At 52.0% G+C, this 18,536-nt stretch overlaps 1 protein-coding gene across 1 annotated transcript in view; it reads right to left on the bottom strand.

Annotated features, from left to right (window-relative positions):
- Nucleotides 1-38: 38 nt before the first annotated feature.
- The window catches only part of LOC138915142 (rho GTPase-activating protein 20-like), a 110,555-nt gene continuing 92,057 nt past the window's right edge, over nt 39-18,536 (bottom strand). The window contains exons 23-26 of the mRNA XM_070256075.1: nt 17,199-17,360; nt 16,210-17,064; nt 13,407-13,607; nt 39-13,153 (exon numbers count right to left, since the gene is read on the bottom strand). The gene's annotated coding sequence lies outside the window, so the exon portion shown is untranslated. The remainder of the gene's footprint in view (nt 13,154-13,406; nt 13,608-16,209; nt 17,065-17,198; nt 17,361-18,536) is intronic.

Below are 18,536 nucleotides of genomic sequence, written 5' to 3' on the forward strand. Positions count from 1 at the left end.
GCCGGACATGCCTGAAACAGCTGCCACACACACCTGAATCACCTGCTAGACCAGCCTGAACCACTTGATGGACAATCCGGAACCACATGCCAGGCACACTGGAACCAGGTGCCCGACATGCCAGGACCACCTGCCAATCTTGTGAGAACCACCTCCTGGATACACCAGAAACAGGTGTCACACATGCCAAAACCAGGTCCTGGACACGACAGAGCACCGAAATCACCTGCCAGATACGCCAGAACCACTTCACGGATACTCTGAAATCACATGCCTGGCATGCCAGAACCACCTCTCAGATATGCCAGAACCACGTGCTGGACACGCCGGAACTACAGGTGATTTTGGCGTGTCCAGCAGGTTGTTCTGGCATGTTAGGCTGGTGGTTCTGGCTTGTCTGGCAGGTGTCTGTGGCGTGTCCGGCACCTGGTTCTGGTGTATTCAGCAGGTGGTTTCAGTGTATCTGGCACCTGATTCCGGCATATCCAACAGGTGGTTCTGACGTGTCTGGCAGGTGGTTCCTGTGTGTCTGGCATGTGGTTCTTCTACGTTTGGAAGATGGTTCCGGCGTGTCAGTTGGGTGCTTCCGGCATGTCCAGGAGTTGGTTCTGGAGTGCCATAGTCATGGTTCCACCGTGTCCAGAAGGTGGTTCCTGCATGTCAGTCAGGTGCTTCCAGTGTGTCCTGTGGGTACTTCTGGCATGTCCTGGCCCTGATTCTCGAGTCTCTGGTGGGTGGTTCCAGAGTGTCCCATTGGTGGTTCCAAGATTCCGGCAGTTCGTTCCATCGTGGCAGGCAGCTGGTTCACCCATGTCCAGTGGGCGGTTCTGGCATCTGCAACAGACAGTCTGGAAAGTGGTTTCGGCATGTCTGGCAGGTGGTGCAGGCCTCTCTGGCAGATGGTTCAGTCTTGTCCCTCAGGTGATTCAGTCGTGTGGGGCACCTGGTTCTGGCGTGTCTTGCAAGTGGTTTAATCATGTCTGGCACCTGGTTTTGGCATGTGCGACACCTGTTTCTGGCGTATCTGGCAGGTGGTTCTGGTGCATCTGTCAGGTGGTTCTTACAAGACTGGCTGGTGGTTCAGGCGTGTCCAGCAGGTGGTTCTGGTGTGTTGGGCACCTGGTTCTGGTGTGCCCAGCATGTGGTTCCGGATTGTCCGTAAAGTGGTTTAGGCTGGTCTAGCAGGTGGTTCAGGTGTGTCCAGCAGGTGTTTCAGGCATGTCCTGCACCTGGTTCTGGCCTGTGCTGGACCTGTTTCTGGTGTATCCATCACATGCTTCTGGCATGTCCGGCACATGGTCCTGGTGTATTCAGCAGGTGGTTTCAGCGTATCAGGTGCCTGGTTCCAGCGTATCTGACAGTTGGTTCCATGGTGTCTGGCAGGTGGTTCCTGTGTGTCTGGCACGTGGTTCCAGTATTTTCTTAAGGTGGTTCCGGTGTGTCCTACAGGTGATTCCTACATGTCCTGCAGTTGGTTGTGCTGTGTCCCGGGCCTGACTCTGGTATGTCTGGTGGGTGGTTCCGGTGTGTCTGAGTTGTGGTTCAGGCTGCCCGTCGGGTCATTCCAGCTTGTCCTGCATGTGGTTCCTGCATATAAGTGGCCTGGTTCTGGAGTATCCGTCAGGTGATTTCAGCACATCCAGTAAGTTGTTCTGGCGAGTCAAGCACGTGGTTCTGGCATGTCTGGCAGGAGGTTCAGTCATGTCCGGTGGGTGATTCGGGCTGCTCCGGCAGGTTGTTCAGGCTTGTCCATCTGCCAGTTCTGGTGTTCCTGCCAGCTGGTTCTGCTGTAACTGGCAGGGGGTTGTGGTGTGTCCCGCAGGAGGTTCTGGCATGACTGGCAGGTGATTCTGGTGTCTCAGTCAGTTAGTTCCTGCATGTCAGTCACGTGGTTCTGGCATGCCCAGAAGGTGATTCCATCATGTCCAGTGGGTAGTTCCGGTGTGTCCAATGAGTGGTTCCAGCATGTCCGGAAGGTGGTTCCATCATGTCTGGCAGGTGATTCTGGTGTGTCCCGTGGGTGATTCAGCTGCGTTTGGTGGGTGGATCAGTTGTGTCCAGCTGGTGGATCATTATGTCCTGCATGTGGTTACTGTGTGTCCGGGGCATGGTTCCTGCTTGTCAGAAAAGTGGTTCCATCATCTCAGGGAAGTGGTTCTCGCATGTCCATCAGGTGGTTCTGGCATGTCTGGCAGATTGTTCAGGCATGCCCGTCAGGTGATGCAGGTGCTTCTGGCACCTGCTACAGGCGTGGCAGTCCCGTGGTCCAGGCATTTCTGAAACGTGTTTCTGACATGTCAGAATGGTGGTTTGGGTTTGTCTGGAGGCAGTTTGGAAGTGTTTAGTAGGTTCTTCAGGCATGTGTGGCAGGTGGTCCAGGTAGGTATGGCAGGTGGCTTGCTGTGTCTAGCATGACCTTCCTGCATATCTGGTCTGTGGTTCCAGCATGTCTGGCTGGTGGTTAAGGGTTGTCCAGCAGGTGGTTCCGGCATGTCCGGGTGGTGGTTCCCTCCAGTCCAGCGGTTGGTTCCGGCGAGTCCAGCACCTGGTTCTGGCATATCTGGCAGGTGGATCCTGCGTGCCAGGCAGGTGGTTCCAGATTGTCCCTCCAGCGGTTAAGGCATATCCGGCAGGAGGTTCCATCTTGTCTGGCTGGTGGTTCCAGAGTGTCCAGCATGTGGCTGGGGCAAGACGGGAAGGTGGTTCTGTCATGTCTGCTGGGCAGTTCTGGCATTTCCAGTGGATCATTTCACTATGTCCGGCAGATAGTTCAGGCGTGTCCAGCAGGTTGTTGAGGCATGTCCGTCAGGTAGGCCAGGTGCACCTGGCACGTGTTCCAGACATGGCCATCCCGTGGTCCAGGTGTTTCTGAAATGTGGTTCTGACATGTCCAAAAGGTGGTCTGGCTGTGTCCAGCAGGTGGTTTGGGAGTGTCCAGCACCTGGTTTTGGCATATTCAGAAGGTGGGTTTAGCATATTTGGTACCTGGTTTCAGCATGTCTGGCACCTGGTTCCGGCGTATCCAGCTTGTTGTTTCAGTGAACCAGGCACCTAGTTCCAGTGTATCCGACAGGTGGTTCCCATATGACTGGAATTTGGTTCCTGTGTGTCCGGCAGGTGGTTCCGGTGGGTCCTGCAGTTGGTTCTGGCATGTCTATCGGGTGGATGAAGTGTGTCTGCCTGGTGATTGAGGCATGTCCAGCAGGTGGTTCAGGCTGGTCTGACAGATTTTTCAGGCTTGAGTGGCAGCTGGTTCTGGCATTCCTGCCACCTCATTCTGGTGTAACCAGCAGGTGGTGCCAGCGTGTCCCTCAGGTGGTTCCAGCATGTCCGTTGGGTGATGCCTGCATGTCAGTAAGGTGGCTGCAGTGTGTCAGGTGGTTCCGGCGTGTCTGGAAGGTGGTTCTGTCATGTCCGGTGGGTGGTTCTGGTGTGTCTGAGGAGTGGTTCTGGCATGTGCAGAATGTGGTTCTGTCATGTCCAGAAGGTGATGCTGTCATGTCTGGACTGTGGTTATGGCATGTCCGTTGGGTGGATCAGGGCTGTCTGTCAGCTTTTCCCTTCCTGTTCAGCAGGTGGTTCCGGCGTGCCCAGGACATGGTTCTGGCATGTCTGGCAGGTGGCTCAGACCTCTCCAGCAGGTGGTTCAAGTTGTCCGGCAGGTGGTTTAGTCGTGTCTGGCACCTGGTGCTGGCTTAGCTGGCAGGTGGTGCTGGCGTGCCTGGCAGGTGGTTCTGGACTGTCTCCCAAGGGATGCAGGTTATTGGGCCCCAGCCAGACACGATGGAGCCACCTTCTTGACATGCCAGAACCACCTTCTGAAAACGCTGGAACCACCCCCAGATATGCTGAAACCAACCACCAGACATGACTGATCCACCTGCTGGACAGCACTGATCCACCTGCCAAACACAGCTGAACCACCAGCCAGACACACCAGAACCACCTGCCTGAGACCCTGGAAACACCTGACAGTCATGCCGGAACCTCCTGTCAGATACAGCAGAACCAGGTGCTGGACACCATGAAACCACCCACCGGATACACAAGAACCAGGTGGTGGACATGCCAGAACCACCTGCCAGACAAGCCAGAACCACCTGCCAGACACACCAGAATAGCCTGCCAGACATGCCAAAATCAACTTCTGGATACCCCAAAACCAAGTCCTGAATACACCAGAACCAACTTCCACACAGGGTGGAAAAAACATGCTGAAATCACCTGCTGGACACGCCAGAACCACCACCCAAAGATGCCAAAGCCACCATCCGACATGACAGAATCAGGTCCTGGACACGCTGTACCCACCTGCTGCACACGCTGGAATCACTCACTGGACATGCGGGCACCAACTGCCAGCCACCCCAGAAGCACCCTCCTGACACATCAGAACCACCTTCCAGACACACTGGAAACTCATACCAGACACTCAGGAAACCCCTGCCAGACATGCTGGAACCACCTGAATGACACGCCAGTACCACTGGCAGGACATGCCGGAACCACAAGCCAGAGAAAGCTGAACAACCCGCCAGACAAGACTGAACCACCAGTCGGATATTACTGAACCACTTTACAGACATCTGGAACCACATGCCGGGCACGCTGGAACCACATGTCAGATATGCCAGAACCAGGTGCCAGACGTGCAGAAACCACCTTCAGGACAGACCTGAACCACCTTTTGCACATGCCTGAACTGGGACACACCGCAATCATCTGCTTGACTCGCCGGAACAACCTGCTGGACACGCCAAAATCACCTGCCAGATACGCCGGAACCTGGCCTCTTTTACACCAGAACAACCCAACAGACATGCCAGATCTACCCACCGGACACACTGGAACCACCACTCAGACATCCAGAACCACCCTCCAGACATGCCGGAACCAACTGCCAGACACTCTGGATGCACCCACTGGACACCCCAGAACCACCTTACAGACGTACCAGAATCACATGCCAGAAACACCTGAATCACCTGCCTGACACACCGGAACCACCTGTTGGATATGCCGGAACGAGGTGCCAAATACACTGAAACCACCTGCTGAAATCACCAGAATCAGGTGCCAGACATGGCAGAAACACGTGCCAGACACGTCCAAATCACCTGTCAGATACACCAAAACCATGTGCAGGACATGCCAGAACCACCTGCTGGATACACCAGAAACAGGTCCAGCACAGGCCAGAACCAGGTGCCAGACAAGCCTGCTGCTGCTGCATGACTAGCCTCAACCATCTGCTAGACCACCCTGAACCACTTTACGGACATTCTGGAACCACATGCTGGGCAAGGTGGAACCAGCTGCCTGACATGCCAGAGCCACCTGCTGGACACACTTGAATCACCTGCCAGACTTGCATGAACCAACTGCTGGTCACACCAGAATCACCTGCCAGAAATGCCAGAAACAGGAGTCACACACGCTGGAACCAGGTGCTGGACACGACTGAACCAACTGCCGAACAAGCCTGAAGCACTTGCTGGACAGGACTGAAATACCTATTGGACATGCCGGAATGACCTTCAGGACACGCTGGGACCATGTGGTGGACATGCAGGAACCACCTACTGAAAAGCCAGGTGCTGGACACACTGGAATCGCCCACTGGACGTCCCAGAACCAAAGTCCAAACATTCTAGAAAGGCACACTGGACATGCTGGAATCAATGCTGGACACACCTGGACCGCCTGCCAGATACCACCAAAGCACCTCCTGGACAGTCCTGAATCAGATGCTGGACACACCCAAACCACCTTTTGGACACGTCAGAACCACGTTTCAGAAATGCCTGGACCACGGGATGGCCATGCCAGGACAATGTCCCAAATGCAACTGAACCTGCTGACAGACATGCCTGAACAACCTGCTGGACACACCTGAACTACCTGCTGGACATACCGGAACCATCCCCTGGAAACGCCTGAACCACCTGCCTGACATGCTGGAACCAACTGCTGGACACATCGGAACCACAACCCGGACACTCTGGAACCATGCACTGGAGACGCCAGAATCAGGTCTTGGACACGTTATAAGCCCCTGCCTGACATGCTGGAACTACCTGAATGACACGCCAGTACCCCTGGCAGGACATGCTGGAACCACCTGCCAGAAAAGACGGAAACACCTGCTGGATACGCCTGAAACACTTGATGGACAATCTGGAATCACATGCTGGGCACGCTGGAACGACATGTCAGATATGCCAGAACCAGGTGCTGGATGCGCTGAAACCACCTTCCGAACAGGCCTGAACCACCTACTGGACACACCTGAACCACCTGCCTGACACGCTGCAACCACCTACTTGACTCACTGGAACCACCTGCCAGACACGCCAAAATCACCTGCTGGACACGCAGGAACCACCACCCAAACATACCAAAACCACCACCCAACTTGATGGATTCAGATCCTGGACACGCCATAGCCACCTGCTGCATGTGGTGAAATCACCCTCTGGACATGTGGGAAGCAGCTGCCGGACACCCCAGAAGCACCCACCGGACACATCAGAACCAGCAAACAGACACGATGGAACCACCAGCCACACATGCTGGAACCAACTGCCAGACACACTGGAATCACCCACCAGACACGCCGGAAGCACCTTCCGAATGTAACAGAACCACTTCCCAGACACACCTGAACCACCTGCTAGACACACCGGAACCACCTGTTGGATATGCTGGAACCAGGGACCAGATACACTGAAACAACCTGCAGGATATGCCAGAACCAAGTGCTGGACACAGCGGAACCTGGTGCCCTAATGCCAGAACCGCCTGCTGGACACACCCAAAACACCTGCCAAACTAGCGTGAACCACCTGCTAGACATGCTGGAATCACCTGCCAGATACGCTAGAAAAAGTTGTTGCACACGCCATAACCAGGTGCAGGAGATGACTGAACCACCCACTGGACACGCTGGAGCCACCTGCCAGATATGCCAGAAACAGGTGACGCAAATGCTGGAACCAGGTGCTGGACATGACGGAACCAAATGACGGACAAGCCTGAACCACCTGCTGGACACGCCATAACCACCTTCAGGATGCACCGGAACCATCTGGTGGACATGCCAGAACCACCTGCCAAGCATGCCGGAGCCAGGTGCCAGACACGCTGGATCTGCCTGCTATACAAACCAGAACCCCAGACCACACATACTCAAATGACGTGCCAGACATGCTGAACCACTGGCCGGAAACACCAGGACCACCTGTGGGACACCCCCAAAGCACCTCTTGGAGAGGACTGAATCAGATACCAGACACGCCCAAACCATCTTTCGGACATGTCAGAACCATGTTTCAGAAATGCCTGGACCACGGGACGGCCATGCCTGGACCATGTGCCAGATGCACCTGGACCAGCTGACAGACACGCCTGAACCACCTGCCAAACATGCCATAACCACCTGCTTGACTCACCAGAACCACCTGCCGAACACGACAGAACCACCTTCTGGACACGCCACAACCACCGCCAGATATGCTGCAACCCACTGCCAGAACGACTGATCCACCTGCTGGACAGCACTGATCCATCTGCAAAACATGGTGGAATCTCTGGTCTGACACCCCGGAACCACCTGCCAGACATGCTGGAACCAACTTTTGCATATGGGGGAACCAGGTGCCGGATACACTGAAACCACCTACCAAATGCGCCAGAACCAGTTGCCAGACATGGAGGAAACACCTGCCGGCCACTTCCAAATCACCTGCTGAGTACACCAAAACCATCTGCCAGACACACCGGAACCACCTCTTAGACACACCGGCACCATCTGCCAGATACACCAGAAACAGGTCCAGGACAGGCCAGAACCAGGTGCCAGACAAGCCTGAAGCAGCTGCCATACTAGTCTGAACCACTGCTGGACCAGCCAGGACCACATTACAGACATTCCCAAATCACATGCTGGGCATGCTGGAACCAGGTGCCCAACACGCCAGAACCACCTGCTGGACACGCCTGAACCAACTGCCAGACTTGAGTGAAAAACCTGCTGGACATGCCAGAAATACCTGCCTGATATGCCAGAAACAGGTGTCGCACGCACAGAAACAAGGTGCTGGACACAACTGAACCACCTGCCGGACTCACTGGAGCCACCTGCTGGATATGCTAGAAACAGCTTTCTCACATGCCAGAAGCAGGTGCTGGACACGACTGAACCACCTGCTGAACAAGACGGAACCACCTGCTGGACATGATTGAACCACCTGCCAGATATGCTATAACCACCTTCAGGATGAGCCAGAACCATCTGGTGGACTTGCCAGAACCACCTGCCAAACATGCCAGAACCAGGTGACGGACACGCCAGAACCACTGGCTGGACATGAGGAATTACAGGCCAGACATACTGGAAGGACACGCCGGACATGCTGGAACCACTTGCCAGACACACCCGGACCACTCACCAGACACCCCCAAAGCATCTCCCAGAAACGCCTGTACCACCTGCCTGAACCAACTGCTGGACACCACCACAAGGACACTCTGGAACCACCCACCGGAGATGGCAGAATCAGGTCCCAGCACACCAAAAGCACCTGCCAGACACGCTGGAACCACCTGCAGGAACTGCCAGAATCGGGTTGGTGGTTTCGGAGTGTGCAGGTGGTGGTTTCAGTGTGTCTGGCAGGTTTTTCCAGGACCTGGTTCTGGTGTATGAGGCAGGTGATTTCGGCGTGTCCGGCAGGTTGTTCCAGCATGTCAGGCAGGTGGTTCCGGCTTGTCCAGCAGGTGGGTCTCTCGTGTCTGGCACCTGGTTCTGGCATATCCGACAGGTGGTTTCATCATGTCCAGCACCTGGTTCCGCCGAATCTGACAAGTGGTTCTGGTGTGTCTGGAAGGTGGTTCCTTCGTATCCGGTGGGTGATTCCAGTGGTTCCAGAAGGTGGTTCCAGAGTGTCCGGCAGGTGCTTCCGGTGTGTCCAGGATCTGATTCTAGTGTCTCCAATGGGTGGTTGCAGATTGTCCGGGTGTTGTTTCCAACATTTCCGGCAGTTGGTTCCAACATATCAGGCAGGTGATTCAGGCGTTTCCAGTGGATGGTTCCGGTATGCCTGGCAGGTAGTTCCGGGGTGTCCAGCTGGTTGTTCAGGCATGTCTGTCAGCTGGTCCAGATGCATCCGGCACATGGTCCAGACATGGCCGTCCTGTGGTATAGGCATTTCTGAAACATGGTCCTGAAGTGTCCGAATGGTGGTTTGGGCATGTCCAGCAGCTGATTCAGGCCTCTCCAGGATGTGCTTTGGTGGTGTCCAGCAAGTGGTCCAGGTGTGTGCAGCAATTGGTTCCTGCATGTCCAGCATGTCCTTCCAGTATGTCTGGGCTGTGGTTCCGGGGTTTCCAGCAGGTGGTGCTGGCGTGTCTGGCACGTGGTTCTGGCATGTTAGTCAGGTGGTTCCGGCATGTTATTCAGGTGGTTCCAGCATGTCCACCAGATGGTTCTGGTGCATCCGGAAGGTGGTTGTGGTGTGTCCACCAGGTGGTTCAGGCGTGTCCAGTAGGTGGCTCAGTCTTTTCTGGCAGGTGGTTCAGTTTTCTCTGGCAGGTGGTTATGGCATGTCTGGCCGATGGTACTGGCATGTCATTCAGGTGGTTCCGGCATGACAGGCAGGGGGTTCCTGTGTGTCTGGCATGAGTTTCTGGTATGTCAGGAAGGTGGTTCCGATGTGTCCGGTGGTTGATTCTAGCATGTCCAGCAGGTTGTTCTAGCATTTTATGGAAATTGGTTCTGGCATATCCAGGAACTCTTTCTGGCGTGTCCGGAAGGTGATTTCGGCATGTCCAGCAGTTTGTTCTGGCATGTTAGGCAGGTGGTTCCGGCTTGTCTGGCAGGTGTTTTTGTCGTGTCCGGCTCCTGGTTCTGACTTATTTGGCAGGTGGTTTCAGTGTATCCTGCACCTGGTTCTGGCATATCCAACAGGTGGTTCTGGTGTGTCCGGTATGTGGTTCTGGTACGTTTGGAAGATGGTTCTGGGGTGTCTGGTGGGTGCTTCTGCTGTGTCCGGAAGTTGGTTCGGTGTGTCTGGTTGGTGGTTCCAGCATGTCTGAGTAGTGGTTCCAGTGTGTCCAGTGGGTGGTTCCAGGTGGTTCCGGCGTGTCTGGGGTGTATTTCTGGCGGGTCTGGTGGGTGGTTCTGATATATCTGTGTGGTGGTTCCACTGTTTCTGGTGGGTGATTCTGGCATGTCTGGCTGGTTGTTCCGGCATATAAGGGGCCTGGTTCTAGGGTATCTGGCAGGTGATTTCAGCATATCCGGCAGGTGGTTCAGGTATGTCTGGAAGGTGGTTCCGGCGTGTCCGGCACCTGGTTCTGGCATACCTGACAGGTGGTTCTGGCGTGCTCGGCATGTGTTTCTGGAGTGTCTGTCAAGTGGTTCAGGGGTATCTGTCAGGTGGTTCAGTCTTGTCTGGCAGGTGGTTCAGTTTGGTCTGGCACGTGGTTCCAGCATGTCCGGCCAGTGGTACCAGTGTGTCATTCAGGTGGTTCCAACATGTCAGGCAGGGGGTTCCTGTTGTCTGGCATGAGTTTCCAGTATGTCCAGAAGGTGGTTCTGATGTGTCCAGTGGGTGCTTCTGGGGTGTCCGGTAGTTGGTTCCCCCATGTCTGGCAGGTGATTCCAGTGTGTCCAGCAGCTGGCTACGACATGTCCAGGACCTGATCCAGTCAAATTGGGGTGGTGGTTTCGGCGTATCTGACTGGTAGTTCCGATGTGACCGGCAGGTTTTTCCGGCCTCTCTGGTTGTCGGTTCTGGTGTAACCGGGACCTGGTTCTGGCATATCCGGCAGGTGATTTTGGTGTGTCCAGCAGGCAGTTCTGGTGTGTCCAGCACCTGGCTCCGGCATGTTCGGCTGGTGCTTCTGGCGTGTCCACCAGATGGATCTGGTGTGTCCTGAAGTTGGTGATGGCGTGTCCTGCAAGTGGTTCAGTCACTTCCAGCAGGTGGTTGAGGCTTGTCCGGCAGGTGGTTCAGTCGTGTTCAGCACCTGGTTCCGGGGTGTGCAACACATGTTTTTAGCATATCCAGCAAGTGGCTCCAGCATGTCTGGCAGGTGGTTCAGTCATGTCCGGCACCTTGTTTCGGCATGTGTGACACCTGTTTCTGGTGTATCTGGCAGGTGGTTCCCACGTGTCGGGAAGGTGGTTCAGGCGTGTTCAGCAGGTGGTTCTTACGTGTTGGGCAGCTGGTTACAGCGTGCCTGGCATGTGGTTCCAGAATGTCCGTAAAGTGGTTCAGGATGGTCCAGCAGGTGGTTCAGGCTCATCCAGGAGGTGGTTCAGGCTAGTCCAGCAGCTGCTTCGGGCTTATCTGGCACCTGGTTCCACCCTAGCTGTACCTGTTTCTGGCTTATCTGGCAGATCGTTCTGGCGTGTCCGGGAGGTGCTTTTGGTGTGACCAGCACATGGTTTTGGCATATCTGACAGGTGATTTGGACATGTCTGGCAGTTGGTTCCGCCATGTCTGGCACCTGGTTCTGGGGCATTTGGCAGGTGGTTTCAGTGTATGCAGCACCTGGTTCCGGCATATCCAACAGGTGTCCAGCAGGTGGTTCCGGGGAGTCAAGCAGGTGGTTGAAGCATGTCAGTCAGGTGGTTCAGGCATGTCCAGCAGGTGGTTCAGGCCTGTCCTGAAGGTGGTTTCGGCACCTCCGGAACCTGCTTCTGGCATATCGGACATGTGGTTCCGGCATGCTTGGAATGCGGTTCTGGAGTGTCTGTCAAGTGGTTCAGGTGTATCCAGCAGGTGGTTCAGTCTTGTCTGGCAGGTGTTTCAGTTTTGTCTTGCAGCTGGTTTTGGCATGTCCGACCAGTGGTACTGACATGTCATTAAGGTGGTTCCAGCTTGTCAGGCAGGGGGTTCCAGTTGTCTGGCATGAGTTTCCAGTATGTCCAGAAGGTGGTTCTGACATGTGTGGTGGGTGCTTCCGGGGTGTCCAGCAGTTGGTTCCAGCATGTCCAGCAGTTGATTCCAGCGTGTCTGACATGTGGCTACAACATGTCCAGGACATGATCCCGTCATTTCACTTTCGTGGTTTTGGCCAGTCTGAGGGGTGGTTCCGGCGTGTCCGGCAGATTTTTCTGGCTTGCCTGGAAGTTGGTTCTGGCGTATCCGGGACCTGGTTCTGGCATATCTGGCAGGTGATTTCAGTGTGTCTGGCAGGCAGATATGGCGTGTCAAGCACCTGGCTCTGGCATGTTTGGCTGGTGCTTCCGGCATGTTCACTTGATGGTTCTGGCATTTCCTGAAGGTGATGACAGCGTGTCCGGCAAGTGGGTCCCTTGTGTCTAGCCGGTGGTTGAAGCTTGTCCAGCAGGTGGTTCAGGTGTGTCCAGCACCTGGTTCCAGCATGTGCAACAGCTGTTTTTGGCATATCCGGCAGGTGGCTCCAACGTGTCTGGCAGGTGGTTCAGTCATGTTGGGAACCTGGTTTCTGCATGTGCGACACCTGTGTCTGGTGTATCTGGCAGGTGGTTCTGGCATGTCCGGCACCTGGTTCTGGTGTATCTGGCAGGTGGTTTCACAGTGACCGGTTCAGGTGTGCTCAGCAGTTGGTTCTGGCGTGTCAGTCACTCGGTTTTAGCGTGCTGGGCATGTGGTTCTGGAATGTCCATAAAGTGATTCAGGCTGGTCCAGCAAGTGGTTCAGGCTAGTCTGGAAGGGGCTTCACACTTGTCTGGCACCTGGTTCCATCCTGTGGTTTTCCTGTTTCTGGAGTATCCAGCAGATGTGTCCACGAGGTGGTTCCGGCATGTGTGGCACATGGTTTTGGCGTATCTGACAGGTGATTTGGACGTGTCTGGCAGGTGTTTCCACCATGTCCGGGACCTGATTCTGGCATATTTGGCAGGTGGTTTCAGCGTATCCGGCAGATGTTTCTGGCATATCCAACAGGTGGTTCCGGTGTGTCTAGCAGCGGCCCAAGATGTGTACAGGATAGTGGCAAAGAGTGTGGGCTTTGACTTGGGTTTTAATCTCTACCCTGCCACTGTTTTAAATCCAAAGGTTGAAGGCCATATATGGCCTTGGGCAAGAGACGTAATCCTTCATAAACCTCAGTTTGATAACAGTCTCTTCTCCATGGAGTTTTAAGATAAATTATATTACAGTACCTGGCAAATAGTAGATTTTCAATAAATGGTACTTTAAAATACTAATAATGACAACAACAATAATAACAATATCCTTGGATCTACCATTAGAAATTATGAGCATTTTTAGTTAAAGTATTGAGACATCAAGAGCAAGAGGTATTGGTATAAAAAATTAGTAAGAATGACAAAATTTAACATTAGTTGGCCACAAGTATAAACTGTGGAGTCTTTCTAGAAAACAAATATAGAGATGTTTCCCAATCAGTCTTACATGTTTAGAGGATGAATAGGCTCTCACTTAATCCGGAACACTGTCAGCCATTGCTTTGGATCAGCATTTTCCCCCTTAAGTGTCCATTTGGAGACTTAAAGAAAGTAGAACTCACTCAAACTTTTCTTTTCTCATCCACTTATTGCTGCTTTCTTCCAGCAATAGTTAAAAGCTGTTGATGATTCTTCCCTCAGAAACTGTCTGAGAAAACATAGCAGAAATACAATAAATATGTTAATTGGCATTTTTATTATGTAGATGTTTTATATAAGGTGACAAATATTTTTCTTTTATGCTGCTTTAGAACTCATAAAATATGATTAAAAACACTGTTAAAAAATCTCTGTAAAATTTAAACACACATCTCCAAAATCATCTCTGAAAATGTATAAATACAGAGTTGACAGACTGCAATTATTTACAAGTCACACACACATATTGACAAAGCCTGGGAGGAGCTGGGTGATCTGACAAGATCGCGTGACCCTTTCTTGTGTTTTAATTTCCACCAGCATTGTAATAATGGTTTTTATACAAAAAAATCGTTTAAAAATTCCTGCAAATAGCTCAATCTAATTATGTCCCTGATGATCTAATTAAATGTTAAATTTTCAGTTATTAAAAACCCACATCATTCTTTAAAAGAAAATGTTTTAATTAATTGCTGTATATGTTTTATGTTTTACATATGCTATATATTACAAATTAATCACTCTCTTCGTATTAGCTATTTAAGCTATTTCTAATTTCCCTATTATACATAATCCTTCAATTAACATCTTTTAAAAGGTCAACTTTTGTTCAAGCTTCTCTTTTATGTCTCAACATTAGATTTTTCTTTCCTTGGTCTTTACAATGGAAGACAGTAATGGCACTCTTTTAAAAACTGAAAGAAGTAAAGATGCCTGTCAAACAATGCAAAATTTATACATTTCCACCCCTTTCTGTCCTTCCCCACCACTGCCATCTCCACATAAGTGTGATCCCTTTCAGTGTGTCCAAGTTTCTGATAATTTCTTAGGATACAATCTGAGACAGGGCAGTTACTGAGTAAATTAGAAATTATAGAAACATTAAAGGAAATTATTGGTGGCAAAATAGAAAAATTCAAATCCTATATATATGGAAATAAGAAACATTTACATCAAAGAAAACAAAGATAAAAAGAAAGTCAATGGAATGAGGTAATGCTTGCCATTAGTATGTCAGAGGGAAGTCTGGTATCTAAAATATAGAGAACTGCTGATAAATTTTTTTGGACAGTAACTAGGATCTAGTGGATGAATAAATATTGGCAGAGGAGAAAAACGAGAGCTGGAGGGAAAGGAACTTGCCCACCTTCTGAAGGAAAGTAGACTGTGAAGAGCGTGCTGAGTCTGTGTGCTTGATTGTGCCGTCTTGCACTCTCTCTTATTCAGGGTGATGAGTATTTTGTACACGAAGTTTAGATCTCATGAGTAAACATAAAGTGTGATGTGCACTGATAGAGAATAGATGCAGGAAATGGGATGGAATGGAGCAGGGTGCTGGAATATGTATATACAGTGTGATGTGCACTGATAGAGAATATATACGGGAAATGGGATGGAATGGAGCAGGGTGCTGGAATATATCTTTAAAGTGGTTTTACTGTACCAGAGGACATGATTGTGTTTGCGACTCTGATAAAGAAATATTTTGAATGATTTCTTCTTTTGAAAGACAGCGTGCTCATTACCATTGCCTTGTCACTCTTGCTAATTTTTGTTAGTGTTTCCTTCTAGTCATTTCCCAAGTATTCCTGAGAAATGAAAAATCCACTTTGTGCCGGATTTTTTTTGCATCGCCTGCTGCATCTGACAGGCGAGCTCCGCGTGGAGATGGGGGCGAGGTGGGTGGGGTCGTGTGCAAACAGCAGGACGGGGGCCTCTCTGCAGGGTCGACAGCTGTCAATGCTGCCCAGGGACATGATGCCCCAGGGTCACATGGCCTGGGAATAAATACTGAGCCCCTGGAGAAAGGAAAATGGACAGGAAGCGGCTCAGGTTAATAGACCGACTTATAAAAATCAGATGCATCGAATGCCACAAGTGTCCACAGCTGCATAAATGGAGGAACAGCACACAGTCCGTTGTGGAGGGAATATTACGCAGCCATGAAAAGGAAGGAGATTTTTTGACATGGGCTCCTTTTCATGGCTGCATAATATTCCACTGCACAGATGGACCGTATTTTGCCCATTCGTTTTTGGTCTCATTTATTCCTCCTGCAAACAGCAGCTAGATCACTGTCCCAGGATGCAGGCATCTGTTTTTGTGCTTTCGGCACCGAGGATGGAGCGTCGGTTTTTGCACGGGGAAGGAGACAAGCAAATGTGGGGACCGACTGGGCCCTTTTGATGGTGGTTTTGAGGTTGGGAGGCAATGCTGTCTGGGAGTCGGTTTGTGATGGGTGATTTGGGTCAGTCACGTCCTGCGCTTCTGAAGGACGGTGGTCGGACCTCAGAGGTGGAAGGAGGCAGTGCCCACCATGCCCTGTGACCTCCCCACCACCAGGCTCATCAAAGGGGGAAGCGGCCTCTGACTCAAGACCCGAGTCATCCTTTGAATCAGAGATCAGTTTTTTCTGAGGAAGAGTGGCCCTGAACTCACATCCATGCCCGTTTTCCTGCATTTTGCATGCAAGATGCTGCCTCACATGGTTTGATGAGCAGAAGAGGCTGGAGGGACCCGACCCCATGACCCTTCACCCCAACCAGCTCCGGGTCCCTCCCAGAGCACCCCCCGCCCCCGCCTGCCTGGGTCAGTGTGCAAATGAGCCTCACCTGCTGCGTGGCCCGTGAGGCCCTTTGATGTGTGGCCGACACCGCGGGACGCTGCCCGGGAAACGACTCAGGAAACGGCAGCCGGCTTAATTGAGGTGAACATGAAAGCCACTGCTGTGTTAATTGGGGCTGCTTGGCCCCCAACCGAGTCAGGACTCACATCTTTCACGCAGCAAGCTGGGCATTAATCACCCCCGGACACCGAGCGCTCGGCCGGGGAGCCCTGGGGGGGGCCGGGTGTCATCGGCCTGGATATAAAGGAATGGGGCGCGAGCCGAGGGCGTCTGCGTATCAGATGCCAGAGGGAAGATGGGGTTTAGGGGAATCGTTAGTGGGGGGCAGTTGCCTCCGGTCCCCCCACCCAGGTCGTCGGCCTGCCCTGTCAGGGCTGCCTGGGCCGCTCAGGGGCTGGGAATCAGGCTGAGGGGTGGCCAAGTCTGCAAAGCGGGATTGGATGGGTGAGGCAGAGTGCAGGTCTGGAGAGTTCCAGGTGAAGGGCCGTTCAGGGGCTTGAACCCCAGGGATCCGTCCTACCCCATCCTGGAGCCCAGAGTCTGAGGTCAAGGGTTGCAGGGCTGTGCTCCCTCCGGAGGCTCCACGGGAGGGTCCCTCCGGCCTCTTCCAGTGTCTGGGGCTCCAGGGTCCCTGGGCTGGTGGCTGTCTCCCTCCCGTCTCTGCCTCCGTCCTCACGGGGCTGCTTCTCTGCATCTGTGTCTCCTCTTCTCATAAGGACCCCAGTCCCGTTGCATCAGGACCTCATTTCACCTCCTTAAAGAGCCATCTCCAAATCCTGACATGTGCCAAGGTCCTGTGGTCAGTGCTCCTGCCCTGTTCCAGCCTGCAGTGCCTGGTCCCCTGGGATTGGGAGGAGATGTCCTAGTTAGGTGTCTCAGGGGAGCTGATGAAAATTCATTTCAAGGGCATTGTGGTTTAGAGCGAGTCCCATGAGCAACAGACATTTTCAATATCTCATAGTAGCAATAACTTACTTTGGTTTACCACTTTCAAAGGGGAAATCTGCCTGTCTTTCTTCCTTTCCCCAGATATTATCCAGCTTTGTAATGCAAACAATGTCTCCCCTGTTGTTCTCACTGAAGCGCGGGTTACAGTGGAAGGCAACATCATGCCCTCTCTTGAAATCTCAAGCAAGCCTGTTTTAAACCAAAGACCAGAGTTAGTAAAATGATTCAAGCTGTGCATTTGTATCAAGTGAAGAACATGCAATTTTCTAAAGAGCAAATCATTGTATAAATACCTGACAATTTTCTAAACAGAAATCACACTGACGGTACACTGGGCCAAGGACTGGATGTAATACATGAGCATCTGACAGGAAGCAAGACAACGTGCTGAGTTTTTTGCCTCGTTGTCTTGGTCACGTCATTCTAGTCAGCTGTCATTCCCCCTTTACCACCTCTACCCATGAAAGGTCTTCAAGGTTTTCTCACAGAGGTTTTCGGGTCACTTTGAGGGCACTTTATGCTTACTTTGCAGAGAATAACGGTTACCTCCTTCCTGCCCTGCCAGCCTGCTTTTAATCCCTATTAATGGCAAATAAGAGCTTTCAAATACTCGGCTTCCTCATAGTTAACCAAAAGCCAAGTCCTGACACAGCAAGAGCTAGACAACATCGTTAAAGTTCAGTATTCCGATGCTAAGTTGTAAAGTCGTGACAATAAATGTGGTAAACATTCCATGATGTCAAGTGGAACTAATGAAAGTGCTGCTTGGCTTTTTTTTTTTTATTCAAAGATTTTATTTTTTCCTTTTTCTCCCCAAAGCCCCCAGGTACATAGCTGTATACTCTTAGCCGTGGGTCCCTCCAGTTGTGGCATGTGGGACACTGCCCCAGCGTGGCTCGATGAGCAGTGCCATGTCCGCGCCCAGAACTCGCTCCAATGAAACACTGGGCCGCATGCAGCGGAGCGCCAGAACCTAACCCCTCGGCCACGGGGCCAACCCCACGAAAGTGCTGCTTGGCTTTTTGACCCCAGTTCCTGCACTTGGATGTCAAGGCAAACACAAGTCCTGGCTGTCGAATCACTAACTCTTTCCCTCAGTGTCTCAGCGAACCCCATAGAGCACTGACAGAATCAGCATGTGCTCTGGTTTTAAAGCAACGTCTGCACTCTAGACCTTTTAACAATGATTCTCTGTATGTTTTGATTCACCCAGTAATGAACACATACACCACACTGTGTCTTCCAATGATTAAATTCACAGGGAAAAGACCAAGATAGCCAATGGCAATAGAATTTGTATTTGACTGAAAATCCAATGCCTATATTTCCTCTGCAGTGAAAAGCAAGATACTGTCATCTCTACTG

The sequence above is a fragment of the Equus caballus genome, chromosome 30 (assembly GCF_041296265.1).
Source record: "Equus caballus isolate H_3958 breed thoroughbred chromosome 30, TB-T2T, whole genome shotgun sequence".
NCBI classification, from domain to species: Eukaryota; Metazoa; Chordata; class Mammalia; order Perissodactyla; family Equidae; genus Equus; species Equus caballus.